This window comes from Paroedura picta, chromosome 8, assembly GCF_049243985.1.
Source record: "Paroedura picta isolate Pp20150507F chromosome 8, Ppicta_v3.0, whole genome shotgun sequence".
In the NCBI taxonomy this organism is placed as follows: domain Eukaryota; kingdom Metazoa; phylum Chordata; class Lepidosauria; order Squamata; family Gekkonidae; genus Paroedura; species Paroedura picta.
In genome coordinates this window covers 79,622,556-79,637,034 of record NC_135376.1, presented here as the reverse complement: position 1 = coordinate 79,637,034, position 14,479 = coordinate 79,622,556, and positions in this window count along the sequence as shown.

Here is a 14,479-nt window from a genome sequence, read left to right as displayed (position 1 = left end):
AGACTTTGGGGATGGACCTGGTGGTGGGCAGGATTTGGGGCAGGGAGGGACCTCAGTGTTGTTTAATGCTATGGAACCCACCCACCAAAGCATACCCATCTGGCTGGTTGCTGTGGGAAATGGAATGTGGAACTGGATGGGCTTGTTCTGAGCCAGCATGGCAATTTTAAAAATATTTTAAAAATATTATATCTTGATCTTAAATTTGGTAAGTAATTGAAGAATATACTCAAGCTACGGTCCGGGAGCCTCATATCTCATTTAATGCATGTTCAGATCAGTACTGATTCAAATGGGTAGCCATGTTGGTCTGAAATAGCACAATAAAATCAGAGTCCAGTAGCACCACTGGACTCTGATTTTACAGATCAGTACTCTTTGCGAAGTTGGCGCCTTTGAAAATCATTGCTTCTTGGAAAAGAGCGCTCTCTGTCCCCATCTACCTTTGTTGTGCTTATATATATATATATATATATATAATTGAGCTTTTGTGTCCTGTTACGGGGCCTCAGTTGGCTCTGGCACCAGACCCAGCATGACAGACGCTGGACCTCCTAACCTGCCTGTAAGATTAAAGGCCTGGGCACCAGCTTAACTCTTAGTTTTGACTGGTGCGCCATAGAGCTGCAGAAGGATGCTTCAGATTCTTGTAGGTGGGGGAGACTCCAAAGTGGAATGGTCTGACTATTTCAGGGCAGAGACTGTGTTGAGAGGAAGTGTGATTTGTCAGCTTGTCTGGCTCGGAGCCACTGAGAGAGCTAGGGCAGGGTTTGTAACAAGACACTCTGTCCCCTCACGTTGCTACAGCCCTGCCTGTTTGTCATGCATAAAAACTCCCTGGCCAGATCCAGATGGATACAGGGAGGAAAAGAGGTGTTGTAATGAGTGACAAGAAAGCACCACCCCAGATGTTATTGGTGAGACCTCAGCCTCCGGCCTATGTAGTCTCCAAACATGCTGGCATGCCTTCGTACCTGAGATCCTAATTACATACATCTTATCCCTCCATGGGAAGCCAAAACAGTCTATGTTGCACCCTCAGCCCTGCGTTGTAATTTTACTAAGCCGTGCATGCTGTGTGTTTGGTTTTCAGGCAGCTGAAATTCTAGTGGTCCCACTGATCAAGCTGCATTCTCTTTGGGAGTTTTAAAAAAGCGGTGGTCATCAGGGCACTCCCAGTGAAGATTTTCTTGTTGCTGGTTCTCCTCCAAGGTCCACAAAGCTGCTTTCATGCCTTGCCAGGCTCTGCCCATAAGCCTCTTAGTTACTGCCCCTGGCTCGTGCCAGCTCTGCCATCTGGTCCCCAGAGGGGATTGTTTAACATTCTTAAGCCCTTCCCAGTAAGGGAGCTTTAGTGAAGTGATTTGATCTCTTCAGATTTTATCTTCTGTCAGGGTCATCGTAAGATCTTACGCAGCTGTGGCTGCAGTGAAAATTTGGATGCCCAGATATTCGACATCCCAACGTCAGAATTTTCTTTGCCAAATTGTTGTATTTGGTGGATATCGTTATGAACAATATTAGTATCGCGTGCAATTGTTGTGAAAAAAGAAATGCTGTTGCAAAGGTTCTGGTGGTCGCAGGGAACCGTACTTGTCATAAGCAAACTCTAAAAACAAATGTTTTTGTTAGGACCAACCAAAATAATTCATGGAATATTACTATTTTGTGTTGTTTTGGTTTTTCCTAAGAATAGATTCCAGTGTATCGGATAGATGTTTCCGTTTTCAAAATCATAACATCTATTTTAGGCCATGAGCCTACCCCCACCAGTGAGAGATTGTTGCACACAACATTTTAACCTGCCTTTTTCGTGTGGACTTTTATTGTCTATCTTCACCATCATGCACAACATATTTTCTGCATTATAATAACATTCTGCAAGACAGATTTTATTTCTGAAGTTAAGCCACATATGCCAGTTGAGGCCCGGATCAGGTTCAAGGTTCTGGTGTTAAGCTTTAAGGCCGTTCACGGTCTGGGCCCTTCATATCTGCAGGACCGCCTATCTGCTTATGCCCCCCACAGGGCACTGCATTCTGTGGGTTTGAATCTATTGGAGGTCCCTGGCCAGGGCCTTCTCAATGCTAGTTCCTACCTGGTGGAATGAGCTCCCCGGGAGAGTTAACTGTCTCAGTTCCGCAGGGCCTGTAATTCAAATTTATTTAATACAGTACTGCAGCCAGATTAAAACAGATAGCAAAAAAAAAAAAAAAAAAAAAAAAAAACATTTCACAACAGCAATTACATAATCAGGGAACCAATACAAAATTTAAAATATTTAAAATTTCATGATTGATAGGTATATTATAAAAATGCATAGTAAAATCCCTCTAAAACATCTTTACTTAAGCTTGTTGTCTTTCCCATGTGCTAAGCACATGAGCACAAAAATTGGCAACCTGCTTAATAATATGGCCCCTACTATTCCACAGGAGAAAGTTAACTTTTCCTTTGTTTGAGCTATTGGAGGAATCCCTGAGTAATGGGAAGGTGAATTTATTTCTTACAGAGTTGAAGGTAGGACACCTGAAGAGGACAGGACCTGTAAGATGGAGCTCTTCCGCCAGGTCTTTTGTTGAGGCCAGGGCTAGGAAGATCAGGGTCCTCTGCTGGCTAGTTAATCTACCAGCCCCCCTCTTCTTCCCCCTCCTCCCGGGACACTGGTGGCTGAAAAGGTCTGTTGAGCAGGGGGGAGGTGAGATTGTCGCCACAATGGGAGGTTTATAGAGGTATATTGTTTTTAGGGGATTCCATGTTGGTTTTATTGTTGTGACCCGCCATGAGCCCCTGTGTGGGAGTGGCAGTATATAAATGGGAACATAAATTTTAAAAATATAAATAAATAACCAGTTGACACCCTAGTGCATTTGTTTGTTTAGCATCAATTGTACCAGAAACACACCAGTTGGGAAACTGTGCTTGGGGGTTGCTTCACACTTGATACAGCTGGCATATCTGCCATCAGTGTCTGAGAGAATAAAAAGTGTGGAGGAGAATATGTGTCTATAAACATGTCGTGAACAGGTGCTCAGAAGTCATTGCAGCACTGTCTGGAACATGTCCACCACATGTTTAAAGGCATGCCTTTCCCCTCCCATATTATATTCTTGTATTTATTAGAGGTCATCACGGTGCCTGTGATGCATCTGCTGCACAAAGTGTTAATTGGCCTAGGGACCAGGTTTTCACCCACTTCCCAAAATGAGTGATCTTCCTACACAGGGTTTCCCCTATATTATGGTGTGAGTGCTGACATGACAGTATCATCTAATTTAGTTCCCAGGTTTTCTTTTCGCAAAGCACAAATTCTTGAAGGGATTCTTTATTCGTGTTTTTAAAACACGTGGATTAAGGTCATTGATTTATGGAAATGGTTCTCCAAATAGGATGGGGATTTTTAATTCACACCCGCAAAATGCCATTCAACACACTTCAGGAAATGGCTCATCGGGAAAGCAAACAAATATGTCGAAGAATTCACCAACAGTAAAAGCCCATTCCCACCTCGCCAGAGCCTGAAGAGACTTGTGCATGCTGTAGGTGCCATTGGTACCATGAGATGCTGACAGCAGCTGAAAGTCAGGCAGTAATACCTCTTCCCCCAGGTAACCTGGTGTTAACTGAGCATACTCATTGGTTTCTCTGGGAATGTGAAGGGCAGCTGAATGTCAACCTAAAAAACAAGAGGAGGTAGGGGTAATTGAACTGTTTAAGCTCCTAAGAGCCTGCAAATATCTGAGGGAGGATTATACTGTTCTCTGGAGACTGGACATCAGTGCCCTTGCATCACCACCCGCTTTTTCAGAATCCATGCATGTAGTTATATGCTGAAAACAAATGACTCACTGGTATTTCTAAAACAAACAAGACCCAATATGAATGTTGTCCAATCCATTGCTTAGGAAGAACCCCACAGATCACTGAGTTTACATTAACAGTAGGAGAACAAAATATTTGGAAAAGCAGGAGTTCTTCATTCCAAAGAATTTATAGTTATAAGAAAAGTGAGGAAGAAAAACTTATTTCAAGGCAGTTACCCGTTGTGCTGCATCCAAAGTTGTCTTGGCCCATGGATTAATTTGCTTTTATAGGTTTAATCACTGAAACCCATGATAAATCCTTATGGGGTGGGAACAAGTGATAATTCCTCCCAACAGAAGAAAAACTGTTCTTTTGTACCGCACTTTTTACTACCCGAAGGTGTCTCCAAGTGGCTTACCCTTCTTTGCCCTACAACAGACACCCTGTGAAGTAGGTGGGGCTGAGAGAGCTCTGAGCAAACTGTAATTGGCTCAAGATCAGCCAGTTGGCTACATCTGGAGGAGGAGTGGGGAAGGTTCTCAGGATTAGAGGCTGCCACACTTAAGCACAACACCAAATAGAGCGAAACTCTTGAGCCCTGGAGACAGACTACTAGCTCCCTGCTACAGACGTGACTGCAGAGGTCTAGGGCAAGGTAAGCAGGTAACTGCTCATCCAGCTGCAACTCTGAGTGGTAAGCACATAACAGTAAAACTTTTTCTGTCCCTGTCCATGGGTTGACTAGAGGTCAGTTCAGTTGTTCAGCTTAATGAGTCTTTGTTTGTGTAAGCACTGATCCAAAATGTTCCCCACGTTTTTGAAAAGCTTTGGAAGAACATGCAGAAATTGGGCAGGTGAGCATAATCCTGCCTCCGTCCAATTTAACATTCATACATCTGATCAACTGATCAAGTTTTGTGTAAAGTAAAGGGAGCCATCAAGTCACAATGGACTCATGGCGAACCCATGACAATCTGCTTTTTGGGGTTTTCAAAAGGAGAGATGAGCAGAGTTGGTTTGTCATAGCCTTCCTCTGGAGGGCAGTCCCAGTACTCCTTGGTGGTCTCCCATCCAAGTACCAACCTTTGCTTAGTTTCCAAGCTTTCATGAGTTCAGGAGTCATGGGGAGAAAGTTTCCAGAAAGTATTGCTAGGAGCCAGCAGAACTAGAATTTAGAACTCCTTGAATCTATGGTGTTTCTCCTGGGTGAGCTGCTCAGAGCTGAAGATCAAAATGGTTCCAGGGATTATTACTGTTCTAAACTTCTTGGTGACTCTACCTAACTGCCCATTCAGTCCTGGTAGGGGTGTAACAGCTTCCACGTAAGACTTGGATGTTGCCTGGGCAAGAGCCAGTTTCATCATGATGACCATTGTGTATCTTGTTCCACCTCTGCTGGATTTCCCATTATTTTAGATAAGTCTTAAAGTCATCTATACCAGGGGTAGGCAACCTGTGGTCCTCCAGATGTCCATGGACTACAGTTCCCATGAGCCCCTGCCAATATTTGCTGGTAACCTTGGTAACCTTGGTAACACCACTAACCACTAACACCACTAAACACCACCTTGGTAATACCACTAAAAACATCACCCCCATGATGGGTAATCCTTGCTAGGCCTCTGAGAGCCAATTTGGTGTAATGGTTTTTAGAGTGGCGGTCTCAAATCTGGAGAACCGAGTTTATTCTCCATTACTTCAGCTGGGTGAGCTTGCGCCAGTCACAATTTTCTCAGAGCTCTCTCAGCCTCACTTGCCTCATAGAGTGTCTGTTGTGGGGAGAGAAAGGCAATTAGAGAGTGATAGGCGATTGTAAGCAGCCTTGAGACTGCTTCAGATAGTAAAAAGTGGGGTGCAAAAAAAAACAGCTCTTCTTCTGACCAAATAGCCATCAAAGAAAATGTGTGTAAGCTTGAACGTCACAAGACCTGTTTAGCAAGTATAAATCCTCATTAAATTATTAATTAATTTGGTTGCATGAATGGTTTTGCATTTTGTACTGATATTGTATTGGTACCTTTTTGGTTCTTTCTTTGATTTGGTTATTTTGTTGATTTAAAATACATTCACCCAAGGGTGAATCAAGGCATTTTACCACCCCAAGCACCCTCTTCCTGTCCACGTCTACAGGGTGGCTGGCAGGCTTTAAACGCAGCTGTCTTGTGCCAATTCAGAGAGATGAGTGTGGTGGGGGCACACCTCTCCCTGTGCTCCTCCTACACCTCACCCCAGCCTTCCTCAGATGGGTTTATCTAAGAAGCTTATATATCAACAACCTCAGATATGCAGATGATACCACTCTAATGGCAGAAAATGAAGAGGAACTAAAGAGCCTGTTGATGTGGGTGAAGGAGGAGAGTGCAAAAGTTGGCTTGAAACTCAACATCAAGAAAACAAAGATCATGGCATCCGGCCCTCTCAATTCCTGGCAAATAGATGGGGAAGGAATGGAGATAGTGACAGATGGAGATAGTGACAGATTTTATTTTCCTGGGCTCCAAGATCACTGCAGATTTCAGCAAAAAAATTAAAAGATGCTTGCTCCTGGGGAGGAAAGCTACGGCAAATCTAGACAGCATCATAAAAAGCAGAGACATCACCCTGCCAACAAAAGTGCATTTAGTCAAGGCTATGGTATTCCCAGTTGCAATGTATGGCTGCGAAAGTTGGACCATAAGGAAGGCCGAGCGTCAAAGAATTGAGGCTTTTGAACTCTGGTGCTGGAGAAGACTCTTGCGAGTCCCTTGAACCGCAAGGCGAACAAACCGGTCAGTCCTAGATGAGATCAGCCCTGACTGCTCTTTAGAAGGCCAGATCCTGAAGATGAAACTCAAATACTTTGGCCACCTGATGAGAAGGAAGGACTCCCTGGAGAAGAGCCTAATGCTGGGAGCAATCGAGGGCAAAAGAAGAAGGGGACGACAGAGAATGAGGTGGCTGGATGGAGTCACAGAAGCAGTAGGTGCAAACTTAAATGGACTCCGGGGAATGGTAGAGGACAGGAAGGCCTGGAGGATCATTGTCCATGGGGTCGCGATGGGTTGGACATGACTTCGCACCTAACAACAATAACAAAGAAGCTTATAAAAAAGAAACCAGAGGAAGAAATATCAATAGTAAATACGGTTGCCAGCTCTGGGTTGGGAAATTCCTAGAGATTTTGGGAGTAGGGCCTGGGGAAGGGGAAGGTTTGAAGAGGAGAGGGACTAGTAGAGTATAATGCCATAGAGTCAAGCTTCCAAAGCAGCCATATTCTCTAGGGCAGTGGTCCCCAACCTTTTTATCACCGGAGATCGGTCAACGCTTGACAATTTACTGAGGCCCGGGGGGGGGGGTAGTCTATTGCCGAGGGACATCACCGCCTGAGCCCCTGCTCCACTTGCTTTCCCGCCAGCGCCCCTGACTTCCTGCTGCCCGCTGGGGGGTGCTGCCAGTAGTAGCTGCACAGTGCCACGCTGAGGGGGAGCCCCAGGCATGGTGGCCGCTGGAGAGCACCAAAGGTGAGCCGGCGTCAGAGTGGCAGGGCAGCCCCCCGGGGAGGAGGAAAATGAGGAGCCGCAGCTGATCCATGGACTGGTACCGGTCACCGGACTGGGGGTTGGGGACCACTGCTCTCGGTGAACTGATCTCTGCTGCCTGGAGATTGGTTGTAATCCCACAAGATCTCCAGTCTCCACCTGGAGACTGGCAGCCCACACAGCCAAGAAAACTAAATTACACACACCTAAGCATTTCCGGCAAAACCAGTGTAGGGTTGGATTAAAACCCTCCTCTAGCATCACCCCAGAAGAACATTACATGGGACAATTCCTTGACAGCACAGACTCTCCTTCCCATTTTCATGCTGACAACTTGTAGGTTGGTCTCCTCCCTCCGAGGCCGCTCCATGTCCCTGTGTATATTTCTGTACAGATATTTAGCAAATATGTTTACTCCAGTGCCTGGCCACACTGGGTTTACAAAATCCTCAGCAGCAGTCCTGACCTGTAGAAAGAGAGCCAGATAAATTCTTGAGAACCTGACCTGCTGCTGTGCAGAATTAATGTTCCTCTTCTGCCCTCCCGGTGTGGACAAACATTCCTCATGTTTCAGAACTCAGCAAGCGTATATATGTAAAGAATTTTTTTTTTAGAGTGTGTACCCCTGTTTCTCCTCATTCTGAGTGTTTGGTGCTCGCAATTAGTATACGGAGACCCAAGAGTTTTTGTAGCATTCCTAGCAAGTCATATCCCATCTGTCTGTATCATTCTGATACTTTAAAAGATCTCACTTTTGCAGAAAGTCAAGGGGACTCCACCACTTCTGTCCCCAAATGCCAACCAACAGTTAAAATAAATATGGGCAGGAGTTCATAGAGGTTAGTAGATTTTCAAACTTGCTGCTGTCCCGGAAAACTTTCCAGGTTGACTCGCTACCAACAAAAATGTGTGTACCTGCCAAGGGACACATGTTGCAGGGGATTCTGGGGCATGCTGTAGGATGCACACTCAGTTTTTGTGAGGAGCTCATCCCCCCCCCCCCCGCTCTGTGTACACAGCAACGGTTTCTTAGAATACATAACCCACCTCTTTAAATAATGAGAAAGTGTGATAATGGGGGACAAGCTGTCTTTCGAAGAAGCATTTCCGATCTTTTTACTCGTGGAACCCCTGAGAAGCTTCCAGGAAACCCCAAGGCTTCCATGAATACAGAGTGAAAGCCGCTGATATAAAGAATTCAAAAGGTACAGGAGCCATTTGTACTTAGGAGCCATCAGTGGCCAGCTGCACAGTAAAACAGCTCAATTATATTCTGAGCCATCCTGCCTCTGGACGAGGCCTACACAGGCAAGCTGAACTCGTTATACAGATGGAAACGGAGCCAGGTCTTTCATTAAATTCACGGTGAAATAATTTTGATATAATTTTCAAGAGAGCCATATTCAGCTGTGAGTCATCTCGTGCTGAATAATCCTATGATGAGAAATCCAGTGGCATATGTGCACCAGCAAATCAAACCTCAGGCAAGAGTGTGGAAGGGCTTTTGCGTGGCAAGCACATTCATGAGGCGCCCAGGCACACGGATGAGTTGGCTGCCTGACCACCACCAGCAAGCAGGAAGTGAGCCCAACTGGCCGTTGAAATGAATGCATTTTCAGATGACGGCTGAATTTTTCTCCCAGAGTGCTGAAGCAGTTTTTAATAGATTATAGACTTATTTTATACTCCACTTTACATTATCACATGCCCAAAGCATTTGCATAGCCAGAGACCACATTGGGGCCCGCATGTTCTATGCTGTCTGTACAGCCCAAGGGGCAGGTGAGTATTAGGTGATGTTTACAGAGTGCTGTGTGGTTATAAAATCACTCCATATGTGATTTTCATATGTGATTGGTCATCCATAGGAAGAGCTAGTGAATAGGATCATCATTATCCCCATATCTTTAGTGCAGTCGTGACTGCAAGAATATTGCACTCTATTGACTACATGGCTGGAGGAAAATTTGAGCAAGGGTCTTCTTAACTTGCAGCTCAGCCTGAGCTCCTCTGGCTGCAGCACCAAGTTTTCTATATCATGTTGTACCTGAGTGACTGGAGATTCTTCCCGACCTTCTAGCTGTAGCTGCAATTGCCAATGGGGTGCATTCAGAAAGAATTGTCTCCGTTGACTGTACTTGTCTTCAACAATGTCATCATCATCATCCATAACCAAACATGATTGAATAAGTTGTCTCGTGACATCATCCCATTTACGGTGTGAATCTGGAGTAGCTGGAATCATGTATTTCACTACTGCAGGAGGGACAAAGAAAATAGGATCGAGGGGACATGATGCTGGAGTAGCGGCATGAGACAGGAACTGAGAATTTCTGGATACTTGTATTGTTGCAATATGTTTTGAGAAATTGAAAATTGGAAATTGAAACTGGATCATATACAGGGCCGCATTATTTAAGTGCCTGGCATTATTTGTCCACCAGCCCAAAAAGTTCTCTTCCTACCTGTGTTTAAAAAGAGGCACAGCAAAACTCTGATAAGGACTGGTAGTTATTCCACTAGGAAGCATTTAGCTGCTGGATTAAGCCAGCTTTACTTTCAGCTGCTCTGATCAGTCTTTGGCCAGCCTTTTAATGCAGTTTCTGGACACCGAGGGGCCTGGGGGTCTGCCGAGACCGATGTCTAAAGGGTGTCCTTAACTGATCAACAGGAAGAGCTGTGACGCTGCCCTCTTCCTCCTGGATCATTTTTCTGACCAGCTGCCAGGTCACATCTCTAGCTGGGGGTCTCTCTATGTTAGGTCTACAGGGGAGGAAAGAAGGAGAGACTCAATGGAGGGAAATGTTTCAGCACCAGCTGGGAAGAAGAGCTTAGAAGGCAGAGATGGCAGGAGGGGGGGATCATCTGGTAAACACATAACACCCCCCAGCCTCCCCCCTCCCCCCACTCTTGTGCTTAGGAACATTCAATCCGTTCTTTGATGGAAGTCCAGGAAAATACTTCTTCCACATCCTAAACTTGTTAGCACCAGTTAATCATCTTAACCTTCTCCCCCCCCCCCCCCAGCCCCCAGTACATGCTCGGATGAGTTTCCCATCACCGACAGTCACTGTAGGCCAAGCAATAAGTTCCGAGTTTGGGTTTGGTTGTGATGCTTAAAACCTGTGGCAATTAATGATTAATTGGTGGCTTTACTAGAGGGTGAAGCACCGTGCAGGTTCACTTTTCATGGGGTTTTCTCTGAGACAGTAAGTAGAAGGAAGGTCGCATTCACTTCCATTGATCCACAGAAGCAATTAGCCACATCAACAAGTTTGGAACAATTTTGCACAATTCCGTATTATGGATTCCTGAAAGGGAAAAAAAAACTTTTATTCCAAAAATGACCTGAAATTCAGACAGCATATTCTGTTTGCTTTTGCGCACAGGTTTACCAATTTTAAGTAGGGTGCCAACTCTAGGTTGGAGATTTTGGGGGTGGAGCCTAAGAAGGGTGGAGTTTGTGTGGGAGAGGGAGTTCAGCAAAGTATACTGCCATACCGTCCACCTTCCAAAGCAACCATTTTCTTCAAGGAAACTGTTCTGTCACCTGGAAATCAGTTGTAATAGCAAGACATCTCTAGGTGCCACTTGGAGGTTGGCAACCCGGTTTTTACGAATGTATGTGTGTGCATGTGTGTGCGCTAAGTGCTGTCAAGTCCCTTCTGATGTATTTTGACCCTGTGAATTAATGTCCTCCAAAATGTCCCATCATTAACACCCTTGCTTGGGTCTTGTAAACCAAGGGCCATGGATTCCTTGATTGTGTCACTCCATCTCATATTGGGTCTTTCTCTTTTTCTGCTGCTTCCCACTTTTCCTAGCATTATGGCCTTTTCCAGTGACCCTTGCCTTCTCTTAATGTGATCAAAGTATGAGAGCCTCAGTTTAGTCAGGAGTATACTTCAGTTCCTTTTCTCAAAGGGGGCCCGTACAGAGGATAGTTGGTTACCTTAGTAGTAAGGAAGCTTTGATCACATGTTTTGGTACAGATGTGAGGCATCATCATCATCATCATCATCATCATCAGTATTAGTATTATTAGTATTAGTATTATATTTCTAGACCCCCTCTCTCCCATAGGGCTTGAGGAGGGTTACAGCATGTTAAAATATATAAATACTTTATTAATTACATATTAAAATCCTGAAAATTAAAAAAGACACTAAAATAACCAACTAGTTGGCAAATTAACTAACTACCCCCTCCCCCCCCCCCCGCTGTATTTCTGCCATTGTTCCTTTCCTGAGCTGTTGGCTATGGCAGATGCCTCAGCGGCATGAACTAAAGGAGTGGAAAGGAACTGCGAGGATTGGAGGGAGGCCCTTTCAGTACATGGCCCTGGCCTCAATGATAGGCCTGGTGGAAGAGTGCTACCATCAGGCCTTGAGGAACTGGAGTAGCTCTGTCAGGGCCCTCATCGTAGACAGCAACTCATTCCACCATGTTGGAGGCAGGGCTGAAAAGGCTAGGCAGGTGTCTTTGGTACCAGTAACTACCAATAAGTTTGCACCAGGTGAACAAAATAGTCTCCAGGGGGACATATTTGGAGAGGTGGTCCCTCAGATAATAAATGTATCAGACTATGTAGAGCTCTAAAAGTCAGTACCAATACCTTGAACTTCATCTGGAACTCTACTGGAAGCCAGTGCAGCTGTTAGAGGACCAGTCGACTGTGTGCCCTCCAGGGGGTCCTTGTCAGGATGAGCACCTGCATTCTGATCCTGCTGTAATTTCTGAGTCAGGGTTAAGGGTAGCCCCAGATAGAGCAAGTTACAATAATCCATTCTGGAGGTGAGCAGTGCATGGATCACTGTGGCGAGGTCCAGGTGAAAAAATGCCTGGTGAACTACATTTCTGATCTGAGCCTCCACTGAAAAGGAGGCATCAAAGTTCACCCCCAGGTTCCTGACTGCGTATGAGTTGATAATTGCACACTATCTAGGCAGGAGAGATGCATTTCCTCTTCTGTCTCTTCCTTACTCAGCCATAGGACCTCCATTTTCAAATCATTAAAATAGTTGGCTGTATAATTCCATAAAAAAGGAATTAAATAAAGGAGAGAGCAGGAGTATGGGTCTTTTCTGAGTAGACCACTTGTGACCAGACAGGAAAAGAAAGCTTCCTTTCTGGAAGGCAACACTGAATCTGGTCTACTTTTCCTCCTTGCCAGAACAATGTTGGGAATAGACTCCTTCACATAAATCATAAGTGAACAATACAGATGTATGATCTAGAACAGTGGTCCCCTGGGGACCGGTCAACGCTCGACAATTTTACTGAGGCCCAGGATGGGGTAGTCTTTTGCCGAGGGACATTGCCCCTGCTCTGCTTGCTTTCCCGCCGGCGCCCCTGACTTCTTGCTGCCCGCTGGGGGGTACTGCCAGCAGCAGCTGCGCAGTGCCATGCCGAGTGGGAGCCCCAGCCATGGCGGCCACTGGAGAGCACCAAAGGTGAGCCAGCGGCAGAGTGGCAGGGCAGCCCCTGAGGCAGTAGCTGAGGAGGAAGACAAGGAGATGCCACGGCCCAGTACCCGCTGATCTACGGACCGGTACCGGTCTGCGGACTGGGGGTTGGGGACCATTGATCTAGAATATGACAAAGTACCTGACACTGGGCCACTACTGGTGACAAAACCATCAAGATAAACTCTCTTAATCAGGCATAATTGGTAACATCCCTGGTAGTGATACAGAAGACTTTACCATTCATCTCGCACAGATGTGTCAGAAACCTGCAATGATGCCTTTCCATCCACATTCATAAGAACAGCACTTTAATGAAAGGAAGATTGAGAACTGAAGCCTGAAGGAGTAGCCGAAGGTAACCTCTGTCTGCTCATGTGCAAAACAAATGAAGAGAACCAGAGCTAGACTTGTCTGTTTGCCAGGAGATGACCTGACCCTCAGTACTTTCTCTATGTCTGATTCAGTTAAACATCAACTTCAGATACTATGCAATAGCTCTGCACTATCTCAGTACAAAAAAGACTGTGGGATTAAAATGCCAGAGTTCTAACAGTACTATTAGACTGGGGATTAGCAGCAGGAAGGCCAAGGGCAGGGGTGGCCAAAGCAAGATTGTACCATTCATATAGGAAGTGCCCTGCCAAGCTGAAGTAAAACCCTATCTAGTCCTGCCTCCTGGTTCCTACTGGGAAACATGTTGAACCAGTGTGCCTCTCCTGTTTTTGTCCCAGTATCTGCTGTTCAGTTCAGCTGATTCTTCATGCATTATGGAGTGCACAGACTGGGTCTGTGGTCTCCACCCTGCATTCTTTGCAGTGGCAATATATGAAATGCAGGTTCTCCACAGTTCTCAAGTGGTGCCTGATTCGGATCACAACTGTGTGCTGCATGGAGAACGGGCTTCAGCCCCATCCTCTGCACCATTTGCTCAACCTGCAGTGGCTCAGGCATATGCTGTTTTGGTCCATTTATGGGTTTCACTATCAGGCCTTCCCATCATTTCAGGTCAGGAGAATGTGATATCACGACTAACTGTTGATATCCTCCAAGAATTTGTCCAATTAAATATAAGAAATTGTGATCAACATCTCCGATCCAGCCTCCAAACCATATTTAGCCTTAAAAACAACTTATGCACCCCTGTGTGACCCATGAGTTCATTTTAGCAGGTAGTCTGGGGACTGCAAAACCAGGGATCGTGCCAAACAGCTGGCAGGCCAGAATGCGTGGCTGGGGCCCATCCCTGACATGTGTAGCCATACAGAACCACCTCTGGGCTGAGATCATTGAGTGAAGGAGTGGGACTAATTGGTGAGCCCCGGTCTGCATTGCTGGATTTATTTTGATAAAGTATTTGGGAACCACTTACCTAAAACTAAGCAGTTCTGTTGCATTTGGTTTTCGGGAGAACAGGGGAGAGAAAGGTCATACCTCTCTGTTTGAAGCCATCATTCCCCCCTCCCCGCCCACTAGACTGGGTTCTTTAAAGCTTGCTTGAACAATGAATTACAAAGTTGAAGCTTGGCTGAACAATGAATTACCATATTTAAAAGATGCCTATTGCTATACTTACAAAATTGTGCACATGTGCACATACGCTTGCCAAATGGTGCCCTGGCCACAGACCAGTCCTTCTGAACCACACATCATGTCAATTCTGGATCTTTTTTTTTGGGGGGGGGGTGAGGG